This window comes from Pinus tabuliformis, chromosome 4_1, assembly GCF_031772625.1.
Source record: "Pinus tabuliformis cultivar Carrire ecotype Pingquan chromosome 4_1, CPIR1, whole genome shotgun sequence".
NCBI classification, from domain to species: domain Eukaryota; kingdom Viridiplantae; phylum Streptophyta; class Pinopsida; order Pinales; family Pinaceae; genus Pinus; species Pinus tabuliformis.
In genome coordinates this window covers 484544476-484557995 of record NC_142303.1, presented here as the reverse complement: position 1 = coordinate 484557995, position 13520 = coordinate 484544476, and positions in this window count along the sequence as shown.

Here is a 13520-nt window from a genome sequence, read left to right as displayed (position 1 = left end):
CCGACTACCAGATTGCTATGAGGAAGATACTCCAAATCAAGTTGTACCAATTAAGTAGGATTTTAATTTCATAGTTAGTTAGTTTTAATCAAGTATTTATAGACCCTTTCAATGCATTGGAAAGGGTCGTAAGTTTTTGTATATGACTTAAACCTGAAGTTGCACTACTATACTTCAGTGATATTTTTTTTATAAAGACTGGGCCAATTATTCCAATTTTGATAACGAAGCTTTTATGTGGATGTGCACTAATGCCTTTATTTAAAAGTATTTTTGAATTGGAAGAAGCAATTCAAATAGCAATGGAAGTTGGGAATGATTTGCAGCTCATATGGTACTACTATCTATGTCTGAGTTCATTCTGTTTATGTGAATTGTTATTTGATCACTCTTACTATTATCAGATATATGCGTGTGTTTTTAACAACATTCTTTACAATTTCCACTATTGGATGTTTACAGCATGCTTTTCTTTTATCATACATGTATCGGTAATATAAAAGGATAAGTGTAACAATGTTTTGTTAATCACTTTGTTCAACTATTTGAACAAAGCAATCATTAAGTGAATGAATGTCTATGTTTATTGTGTAGAGTCATCTATATGCCTATCAATGAACAGAGATCATCAAGAATTGCACTTAAAAGAATAGAAGCCTCCCGGGATAGAATAGTCATTTATGTTTTTGCTGTTAGATTAAGTCATCCATTCATTATCATTTATTAGAAACCAATCACTCATCCATCCCCTTTTATTCATTATTGGGAAACTGGTCCCATTATATCCAGTCAGAGCCACCATCCCAAACGGAAAAGGAGCTGTATTAAGGTCCGGACTGGGTGGTTATCCCCCAATGTTGATACAGCGATTTTCGGGGCATCAACAGGCCCCTTTCCTCCTGTGTCATGATGGCCCCTATTGCTTGTGCTGCTGCTGCTCTTTCGGCAGCCTTTGCCTGTTCTACAGCTGCCTTTGCTTCTTTGCAGGCAGCCCTTACCTCCGCAGCCACTCGTTTGTTATGCCTCTGTTGTGCCAACTTCGTGTCACGCAACTTTGTTGCATCCTTCTACTTTTATGCTACTATTCTATCCCTTTCTACTAGATCCAGGGCATGCCACTCAGGAGGCCATGATTTGAGCACGAAGAAGATGTCATCATCAATTGTGATGAAAGGAATCTTGGTCCAGTTCTACGCCGGATCCTTACGTGCCTTGATATACACATTGTGCATATCCGGCTTGAAGTCTGCAAAGCTTCGCAAACTATTGTACACCGTGGGAGATAGGCACGGCCTCCTGTTAGTCCACATCCGGACACTCACCTCCATGAGCACCCAAAAGATCTTAGTTTCGTGAATCCGTGTGGCGTCCTTCGTAGCCTAGAGCAACCCATATTTTGCACCCTCTGGAAAGTCTTATCCAATATGAGGGAACTATTTGTCCTCCGATAGTTCCCCTGTCACTAATAAAATAGGCAAGAGCAACCACGCATAGTGGAAGGTCTTGCCCTGCTCTTGAGCTTCCTTGCAGTTGGACAGGAATTCTTCATAGAGGAATTCGGCCCAGTTGAATTGGACCCCCTCCGCGCATTATTCTACCAGCGCAACGACCGATGTTGGTACCTCGTCTCCAAGAAATTTTCTCATCACCTTCTCGGCCAGCAGTTGGGTGGCTACGCACACCCCTTCATCTTTAATGTTACTGATTGTGTAGCCTCTATTCTTCTTTTCCAATTTGTACTTCTTCTTCATGGCCTCTGCGAGCGCCAAACCTTCGCTTTTGCCAGCTATCTCCGTGGGGTCCTTTCCATTATAGGGAAGCCAGGAAATCCTGTGGATAAGTGCCATCATGATGGGAATAAACTCCTCCTGCCATAAGTACCCATCACGCACTAGGAAAAGCAGCTGCCTTATGACAAAGATCGTGATAGGTGTGCAGTGAAAGTGCGAAATCCATAGTAGGTGGAGCCGTCCAGCCTTCTCCACCCCGCTTAGCCACTTATGTGTCTCTAGTGCTATAACTGACCTCTCCTTGCTCTATTTGATGAGGTTATCAGTCTCTAAATGTGGGAAATTTTCGCTGTCTGCAAGGTCCCAGTCTTTAAATTTAATTGTGGGTAGGCGGCCCAGTGTCGAGCCCTCAAATAGAATTCCATCTGGGAGGAGGAGGGTTTGGAGTGCTCTCTTAGCAGAATACAAATCCTTGGGTACCTTAGTTTTCCCTTTCGACAGAGGAATGTACTCGAGCAGTTTTGTTGCAGTGCGCACCAACTAGATGTCTTCTTCCATTTCTTCATCCACCTCTATCTCATCTATGAGAGCCTGGAGGTCCTCCTCCTCATCATCTGTCTCAAGGTTGATAGCCTTGCCCTTTTCTTCCATGGAAAGTTTACCAAACCACAGATTTCGCGGGGACATGTGGACTAGTCCCACTGCCTGTTTGTCCTTCTTGGGCCTCGATGTCTGAGGTGATTTCAGAATTTCTGGTGCATCCCCCACCTGCATCGTAGGGCTCTATGCGGCTTCCTCGGTGGTACTCTCTACAAAACCCACACATCTCCTGGTAGTTGTCATTTTGTTCGAACTGTCTGTGGTTGTTCGCGAACTTGGGGGCTCGAATACCGCTTGGCGCTCAACACTCTGTGCTCTTTGTAATAGCTCAAATCTCAAACGAACAAGTGTTATCTTGTGGCTAGGCTTTGGAGTTTTATAGCATCTTTTGAATTTGAATTTGACTATTCCGCCCACTTCTAAGTCATTAATGCATTCTTGGTGGTAGATCATCCCAAATCTAGCTCTTAATTTGTGTCTTAATTTCCCGCCGCCCGCTCCCTTTTGCCCTAAATTAGACATCTCATCAAGAACAGTGACTCCAATGATTACTTTCCAATTTACTCGCATGGCAACGTAGCCCCCCGTGTGCAGGCATGAACTTGTGCCATGGTGATTCTGTGCGCACCTCCCTCATTGTTCAGTTCCCAAAGAGACCCTTTTTGAGTCACACGTCCTCTTTCAACTGTCTGGAGCACTGAGACTGTGCTCCCTATAGCTAATTAGGTGGTCGCATCACCTATGTGAGACTTCAACTCACCTTCCAGCATAGCTCATGGACACTCCTCACTTTCCCTCGTGACAGTTGGCACCGCGTGTTCTACCTTATGTGGTGCGCTCCCCTTATTACTACATTTGGTAAGGTGCGGTCTCAACCATGGTAGTAGAGTCATAAATTCTCGGGTGACAATATTCTAATGGAGTGGTATGACCATACGTATCTTGCCCTGTCATCCTTGGTTTCTCGACGAGACATGTTTGCATGATGTCATTTTCTAATCTTTTGATCTCAACATCTGTCAACATGCTTTTCTTCCTCAATCGTACCTGATCTTCTTTGAGCTCGCAGAGTCTAAGGTTCCCCCATTGAATGGCTTCCCAAATCCTTATATGGTCATCCTCGCGTAGCTATGTAATTTCTTCGTCCTGGTCTTCGCGCTCTGTCATAACTACAGGAGATATTTCATGTGGATTCCTTTTTGTATTCCCTTCAGAAATTTCGGTTTCTACTCTGTTTTGCATCTTTGGAACCATCTCTACGCTCAAATTTTTTCACATGGTCCTATAGGCCCATCGAACCGCTTGCATGTGCAGGTCGCAATCAGTTCGTTTCATCTGGTGAACTTTGTTCAGTGCTCCATGCACTTTATGGAATGCCTCATCATGGAGAACTGGTAACATGCATCACCCTTCTTGCTACTGTGGTTCGTTACGATTCTCTATGCTGGGGGTGGTGTGTGCTTGTGCGAACAATACAACATATGTTTGTACCCATTGGGAAAGGTGGGCATACAAGTTGTTCTGCCCTAGCTGATTGGCTTTCATTCAAAGTTGGGGTTTTCCAAAACATAGGCACATCATCCTTCTACATCTGCACTAGTCCTCGAAAGTTCCTTGATGCGTACCCCACCATCATTCGGGGGTTGTTGGCAGTGCCCACTTCAGCGCATCAAACCGCTGCTGCTCTGGTACTGCACTTTCGAATTTGCTAAAAAATTCATCCACCGCTGAAAATCCATCATATGTCGGCAGCTCCCTTCACTCTATTATTACGCAACGCAATGACCTGATCATCATGTTGTAGTTCAGTGTTGTTACTTCATGTAGCCGATTCTGCCATCACTCTATCTCTTCATCTGAATTAGTCAGATTCACCCAATCCTCACCTTGTGCAGTTATCTTATAGATACAGTCGAGATCATCATCACTATCATTTTCGCGCATCGGTTCAGTGTATCGCGCTCCTTCGGTTGGTTCTAGCATTACTACTACACATAAGGACTCTCAAAGGTCATTTTACGCTTCTTCATATTTATGATGCCATTCATATCAGTAGCCCAGTCTATTCCTAGTACTGTGGGATAGGGATTGCTGTCGTCGACAATCTCTATCACTTCAAAATCTGCCTGCATGCTCGTGCCTTTAATATCAACTGTCACCCATTGCAATCTTCCCATGGGAAAAATCTTATGTTGGTTCGCCATTCATAACTGAATAGGGGACCATTGTAATGCGGGTCTGCCCATGCATTCCCATGTTTGCTTTGGTAGTATATTCACGTCCGAACACAGATCCAGGATTACTTGATCCATTTCGTACTCACCTATTTACGCAGTCAGCCTCATCTCCCTTCTTGTACACAATGCATGCTTTCCATATTTTCAGACCATGCGCGGTTCTCCTGATCCAGGATGTTTTTCTTATAGATGTATTAAAGAATCACAGGTAGAAATTGCAGCTTAACCATAGAAATCTAATGTCCACATGAGAGAAGAAGAAGAAACACATAAAGCATGATAAGAAGACAAGAAGACTTGATAACGGAGTTCATCCAACTTGGACTATGTCTGCGGGCCCTACTCGATCAATGGGGAGGCCCTCATTCATTAAATGGCATGAAAAAGAAGAATACAATCATCAGTTACAACAAAGGAGTCTTATACCTCCATTTTGGAAAATGACTGAGAAATAGGTAACTCAGATGGAGAAATGGATAGTGCCATGGCATTCGTGGCATTGAGAAGGGCTAAAACCATATAAAATCTATCAAATCTAGACAAAATGGAATTTCGCCCCTCCTGGAAGTTTCTACCTCAAATTGCGTGCAAAATCCTCTCCCCCTCACTTTTCCATGTTCATCGAGTTTTATAATCATTTCTTCTATTACAAGGATGCTTAAATTGGGGGTTTATTCATTTATAATAGAGACTGTTCAAACAAAACCCTAAAATAGCTCTTTTCATTCAAACAAATAATACACGGGAAAAGCAAGAAAATCCAACCATCAAGCTTGAAAGTCGGATCTCAAATTTCATTAAATCTGCCTTAATCTCCGGTTAGGTCCACGTTTAGTCGGCATATTGCATCACATAGGCAGATTGGCCAAAACCCCAAATACACGAGATAACACAGAAAATCTGAAAAATCGGACTTCAAATTTTATAGAATCAGGTTTATAATCCCGTTGGGTCCGGCCCTTATTGGCACATCGCTATCGTAATCTCATTGTCCTTGGCATCAGGGATTTCCAATCGTTGATCGTCAATTAAAGCTAGACCGTTGATCAATTACTTGATCGGACGATTAATATCGCATCGCAAGTCGCTATCACATCGGCCCTTTGTGTCGGGGATCACCGATCTCCCGACCGCCTATTAAATCCTAGCCGTTGATCTCTTTTCCAATCCAACGACTGAGATTGCATGCTGTGGATCAGAATATCACATTCACTATAGTGCAGGGGTTCTTCCTTTCTACCAAGGCATACGTCGGTGCTGATCACCGACGTTGATAATCGCTTCATCGCTCTTCCTGGGGTCCCGACATTGCGTGCGGGTCTATCTCCGATGCAATAAGTCAGAGTTCATACTCGAGGATCCATGCCACCTCCACTTTAAGTTCTCCGCTCAACCCTTCCAATGTGATTTTTCCTTTATTAAGTCCTTAAGCCCATTTTTAGAAGAAATTCCTCCTTTTTCAAAGGAACAAAGGCAACTTATTTTTGCGATAACTCCATCATCCGAAGTCCATTTTAGCCCATTCAAGTTGTAGTAGATTAATAATGAAAGGATCTACACAATGGGACTATTTTCAGGGGCACCCTTGGACTTTCATTTTCCTCTGTTTCCTCCAAGTCAACCCAGAACTTTCACTACTTCTATCTCCTTCATTCGGACTCAGGTTGTACTGCTGTTCGCATCGTTGGAATCAGGGCGATGAGCAGTTCAATATGATGTGAAGATAATTTCCTTTCTGCCACTTTGAATTTTGAGCTTTTCCCATGCCACTATGTCTGAAGATCCACCTAGATCAATCCTCCCCACTAAAGAGATTTTGGACCCCAAAAGCATTAGCACGCTATCTCAATCCACACTTTCAATCACCTACACGCGAAACTAGTACATTCTTGCAATCATGCACACCATACATGACTCAACAACCACTCCTTTCCAAGAGTTCATAACACACACTCATTGGCTAACGATTACATAAAAAGTAATTAACGCCTCAAATACTAATAAAGAAAGGCATAAATATCATCATTGCATATTTGAAGTGATGGGAAACACAACATCATTTTTACATTTACTTGCAACGTATGATTTACGATGGTGGCCATAACAAGCTACTACCCCTAAAAAAACCAACTTAATAAAGTAGACCACCGTGAATGGGGTGGATTTATCTGTTGAACATGTTCACCTTTAGGCTCCTCTAACGATGTTTCTAGAACATGGAGCATAGGACACGTGATTTGTAGGTGTCCCTCTTTTTTGCAATGATTACAACGATTCTTTCTCCAAACTTTTCGAGCCTCCTTGGGGCGCTTTCCCTTGCTATTCCTTCGATAAGTGTTCATGGGACCTTCACTATTGCTGGACTATGAGGATGAAATTTCATCATCTGTCGTTGGCTAGTTACTAGTTGTATTGGAGATTTCCCCCATTTCCTTTCCAGTGTATCCGAGTCCTGCATGGTGCAGAAACTCCTTGACTTTGATGGGGTTTATGATGCCTTAGCCTTTGATGCTGAGGTCTTTTCCTTGATATGTCATTTCCTTCATTAGTTTGGATCCAATCCCTGTAGTATGCTTTTCAAAAACAACAAATTCATCATCGTGAAAATCACATCAAATCGGAGAATCACTTTTTACCTCCAAATGGCTATGTTGCAGCTTTTCCAAGGCCTCATCCTTAGCTTGCAACTAGCGTAGCAATATTTGGTTTTCTTCCCTTGCCTCCTATAGAAGCCTCCTTAGCTAAACATTTTGTACTTGGATGCGGTGGTTGATCTCTTCAAGTTCTTGGTGTCCTGCTACGGGGAGTTCCCTTTTCGTTATGTCGGTTGAAATTCTTGATTCATTGCTAAAACTAGACCCCAAATCTATGGGTCCTCCTACCATGATCACAAAGGCTGCGAACTTCGTCTCATCACCAGAGTCAGACCCCAAGTCAATGGGCGTACCCCATGCAAATCATATAGCGGTGACCTTCTCATCTTCCTCTGACTCGGAATCTTGGCCTTGATGCACGGTGGCAACGGCCTTCTACTTCCCCTTTCTGTCATTCCTCTCACGTCTCAGCTCAGGGTGCAGCTTCCAGCAATTCTCTTCGTCATGCCCCTCTTTCTCACAATGTGTACAAGAGGGCTTTTCTCCCCTTCTCTTGGTTGTCATGGTTCTCTTTGAGTGGTCATCTTGTCCATGTGTTCCCCTGTTTTCCAGATGAATGGCCTTTACACTAGCCGAGTCAATGGTAGTAGGTTCAAACAATAATAAGGAATGTCTAATGTAACTATGTAATGATCCAATATACTTGGTTACTACTTCAGGTGAGTCAAGTGCAATGTCTAAATTAAGTGCTTGTTTTCTAAACTCCTATGTAAAACTTTTGACATCCTGACCTTTTCCTTGCCTTAAATATTGCCAATCCATTAAGGCTTTTTGCTTATAACCCAAGGGATAAAATTGTTCCCTTAATGCAAAAATGAAACTAGGCCATGAGGAAGGAAGATTACCCACACTCTTACTGCTTCACAATTTGCTCTGCCACCAAACAAGAGCGGTGCCACTCAGTCGAAGAGAGGCCAGCTAAATCTTTGCCTCATCCTCCACGATCTGTTGAATCGTGCAGTAGACCTCAATCTGCCTAATCCAATTATTAAGCTTTTCTGCATTAATTTCACCATTAAACATTGGAAGATCAAATTTATAATTTAAAAAAAGGTTTCTTAGATGCGTCCCTTGAATTTCTATGATTATGGTGGTGAGAGGAAGAAGAACTTTTACTTGTGGAAGGAGAAGGAGGGGGTTCTTCTCCATCATTTCCATGCACTGAACCTTGTTCTTCTGGTTTTCTCTCTTCTGCTTTCTCCAGCCCTGAAAGCAATTGACCAACATTCTCTGCCATTGTATAGAAGGTTTTGTAGAAATTGCGCTCCTCTTCATGACGAGCCTCTTCATCTTCCATGTTTCTCCTTCGATGTGCACACCCCGCTTCGGGATCAAAAGACTCTAGTTTCCCTTTGCCTTTTCGGAGCCCGTTTCTTGTTAGAATACAAACATGAAATTCACATCTAAAAATACCTGCTCTAATACCACTTGATCCAAAATGTTTTTCTTATAGATGTATTAAAGAATCAAAGGTAGAAATTGTAGCTTAACCATAGAAATCTAATGTGCACATGAGAGAAGAAGAAAAAACACATAAAGCATGAGAAGAAGACAACAAGACTTGATAACAGAGTTCATCCAACTTGGACTATGTCTCCGGGCCCTACTCGACCAATGGGGAGGCCTTCATTCATTAAATGACATGAAAAAGAAGAATACAATCATCAGTTACAACAAAGGAGTCTTATACCTCCATTCTGGAAAATGACTGAGAAATGGAGAACTCATATGGAGAAATGGATAGCACCATGGCATTCGTGGCGTCAAGAAGGGCTGAAACCATATAAAATTTGTCAAATCTGGACAAAATGGACTTTCTCCCCTCTTGCAAGCTTTTGCCCTAAACTGCGTGTAAAATCCTCTCCCCCGCACTTTTCCATGTTCATGGAGTTTTATAATCATTTCTTCTGTTACAAAAATGCTTAAATTGGGTGCCTATTCATTTATAATAGAGACTGTTCAAACAAAAACACCAAAATAGCTCTTTTCTTTCAAACAAAAAATACATTGGAAAAGTAAGAAAATCTGACCACAAAGCTTAAAAGCCAGATCTCAAATTTCATGAAATCATCCTTAATCTTCGGTTGGGTCCATGTTTAGTTGACATATCGCATTGCATGGCGGATTGGCCAAAACCCCAAATACACAGTATAACACAAAAAATCTGAAAAAACCAGACTTCAAATTTTATAGAATCGGGTCTATAATCCGTCGAGTCCGGCCTTTATTGCCACATTGCTATCACAATCGAACTATCCCTAGCATCGAGGATCACCGATCACTGATCATCGATTAAATTTGGACCATTGATCTATTCCTTGATCGGATGGTTAATATCGCATCGCAAGTCGCTATCGCATCGGCCCTTTGTGTCAGGGATCACCGATCTCCCGACCACCGATTAAATCCTAGTCGTTGATCTCTTTTCTGATCTAATGGCTGAGATCTCATGCCGTGGATTAGTATATCACATTCGCTATGGCCCACGGGTTCTTCCTTTGTACCAAGGCATACGCCGACATCGATCGTCGATGCTAATATTTGCAATTGCTTCATCGCTCTTCCTGGGGTCCCGACATCATATGCAGGTCTATCTCCAATGTGATAAGTTGGAGGTCGCAGTCGGGTATCCTTACTGCCTCCGCTCAACCCTTTCGATGCGATTTTTCCTTTATTAAGGCCTTAAGCCCATTTTTAGAAGAAATGCCTCAATTTTCAAAGGAACAAAGGCAACTTATTTTTGCGATAATTCCATCATCCAAAGTCCATTTTAGCCCATTCAAGTTGCAGTAGATTCAGAATGAAAATATCCACACAATGGGAATATTTCTAGGGGCATCCTTGGAATTTCATTTTCCTCTGTTTCCTGCAAGTCAACTCAGCACATTGACTGCTTCTATCTCCTTCATTCGGGCTCGGATTGGAGTGTCGTTCACACCATTGGAATCAAGGTGACGAGCACTTCGATTTGATGTCAAGATAATTTCCTTTCTGCCACTTTGAATTTTGAGCTTTTCCCATGCCACTGTGTCTGAAAATCCACCTGGATCATCTCCTGACCCCGCGTACCTAGTGATAAGTTCCTGTAGCCCTTTGACTGCCTTGTTGTCATGCAACAGTTTCATGCATGTCTCCAGAAAGGTAGTGAGCATTGAAGGATCCATCCCTAGTTCTAGTTAATCCTTACTACCTGAAGTGGAGGCCTCCGTGAAGCTCTTCTTAGCTTCCATGAATGTCTCCTTCACATGTTCTAAGTCAAACCTGGGTTCCTTTGTAGGGGCCTTGCAAACCCATGCGTTGTCTTCTAGCTACTTCCCTTTATCATCTACCTTGGCCATACCACTTTTGAGCATCATGTTTACATTTGGGTCTTCTTCGCGCAGTTCAGATCTCATCATTTGCAAATTCTGAGACGGAGGGAGCTCGAGTACCCCCTTTTCGTGCATCTTCTCTATCTTCAAAGGGCAATCTTCTGCCTCATTATCAAACTGATTATAGTACCAACATGATATCTTGGTCTAGTTCATACAATCGTGGGCATAATGCCCTGGCCCTCTACAATTGTAACAAATTATCTTTCCGCGACCCCTTCCTGGTCCCATTCCACCCCGACCCCGATCGCGCCCCTAAAACCCAGCTTGTGCCATCCATGCATTTGGGTCAAGGGCTTGCATTTCAATCTGCACCCTGTAGGTAGGAGTATGATCCATCATTAGTTCATAGCTTCGGCAGGTGCGTTCATCATGGCCTACTGACTTGCAGAAATTACAAAACAATTGCTGGGACGTCTGCGTATACTTCTACAACAGATGAAAATTATCCGTGGTATGTTTTCCTCCTATCTGGCAGATCGCGCACCATAATACAGACGCCGTAATCAGCCGTGCCTGTGCCTCTGGTCATAATGGAATTAGCCCTCCCTCTACCAAGTAGTTTGCAAACACTGGACAATGGTCCTTGTCGTGCTCTTGGCCTTTGCATTTTATGCACAATACTTCCTTGCACACCTTCGGCCACGTTGTCCTGTCCTGTTTCAAACTTTGCATCTCTAGACATAGATTTTGTAGTTGCACGTGGATTTGTTGGATTCCCAACCCAGGGTCTTATATAGGGGTCTCATCCAACCTCATTGCCATCTCTAATGCTTTGGCCTGGGTGGAAAGTTTTTGATGTGAGAGCATCATCCTTAAGTGTGGCATAAGTGAGGCCACAAACCATGCGTGATGTTGTGCATCTATTAACGTCATATTGGCTTCGCGAATCGTACTCTTTAGCCTTTGGTCCCGATCCCAGGGGATATTGCCTGGGAGCATCACAATCTCCCTAAACTCGATGACTGATTGTGTCTCTGATTTTGGCCTGCTAAATTCCCTATTCAACACAGTCTGGATCTCTGCAATTCCTCTGTTCGGGTGGTCATTAGAATGCTTGATATACCACGTTAATGTGCGATCTTGCAGCGCGCTCACCAGTGTAGCCTTTTTAATATTATCATCTACGATGCCCTGTGCTTCCCATACTACTCTTCCCATGAACCAGAATTGATCTGGATCTTCATTTTCTACTCCTCTCAACATTGGTAGTTTGGTTGCACTTGCTATACTGAGTTGCGGTGGTGGGCAGGTGGAGTGGGTGGAGATGGAGGTGAGGAGGGTGAAATGGGTGGCGGTGTGGGTGGGGTTGGTAAACGTGGAATTCTCTGTCTTATCAAACTGACCATGCTTCTCGCAGAGACTTTCACGTGCTCCTCATCGCTTTCCCATGAGGGTGAAATTAAGGGATTATTTTCAAACTCCTCACTACTTTCGCTTCTATAGATATTTCTGCTTCGCGTAGTCCCAAACATTAATTTATTCGCATAACCTGCTTTTCACACAATAGCATCTTAATCCAAGTGTTCAAAGATTTAATATACTTACCTCGTGCTCCCTTGAGAAAACATCACTTTGCCTCACTATAGCTGATAGTCGTGTCTACCAGGAACTCAGTGAAAAATCCTCCTATTATTCGGTCGAGCCAGTGGTCCAAAGCTCGCGATATCTTATCTTTTGAGGCTTCTAGTCTACACACTAGTTCCAGAGTCCACACTATTGGTTTATCGAGCCTACACCTTCCCTGGCTGTCTGCTAACTTTGCGATCCACTCATACAACTTACACGGAAAAGATGCAAAGAAAATTTCATGGATTTCGGTGTACAAGTAGCGATCCAACCACTTTTCCTTAGATAGTCATTAATTTTTTTCTTCCTGCACCTTGAACTCATGAATCTTCTTGTCCAACCACTCTTCAATGTATTTGTTTTTAGGATTCCAGTGGAACGACATCAGACATCCTTTATGCAGATCCTGGTCTTGGGAACAGAACCATTTATTGGCTCCTATGGGCCTGACCCAGGTTCAGAGCTGATTTAGCCAAAAAAATCTCGGTACTACTGGCCCTTTCGGCAACATTCCGCAGAGTGCGGACTGAGGTCTCACCCAAAGGAGTGTGGGAGGGTGCTAGAACTAGGTTTCCACACCCTTGGCATGTTTGAGGGGCTTCTGGAGGTTTGCGGTCTGACCTGTCGCTACGCACACTTGTGATCCCTTCGTAACCTCCGGTGCGACTTCCACGTAGCCCTACTTGGTGCGCGACCTATATAATACCCAAGTCTCTTACTACTTAACCGAATACTTAACTTGTGTGTGTAAGAGTTATGGTTATTATAGCATATTTAGCAAAAATAACAGTGTGTGCGATACATAAACTAATACAAACATAAAGAAGATAATGCACATCAAATACACAGAAATAAGAACAACTTCTTCTTTCTTAATCTTCAATCCCGCTTACAGACTCGACATCGACCTATGTACTTAGCTGTAGGGGTTTGCGTACTCAGCTACAGGGCCTCTTCCTACTACTATGACCAAAGATACATCAAATCCTACTCTAAGCTTGAACCATTCCTTCACTACTTTCTCTATCCTCAACTATGTTTACAACTTAGAGCCTCGCTCTATTTATACAATCCCATGGTCTGCGGACCATGGGTAAGCCGACATGACTTACATTACATTACGTTACTTTAGGGCAGACAACCCTATTACTCAACCTCTACTTCGCGCTCTACGCCCACAATTTACGAAGTCTTACAAAACCTTTGACCAAAACTTGGGCTTTGAGCCCCAAAACCTGCTGTGGGGGGATTCCATGCCCAATAGCGCCTGTGACACAACATTTTGTCATTGTCCCTATACTCCCCATTCCTTGATCCTGGAGGACCTCTACTGTGAACCCTACATGCTTTCCCTTCATT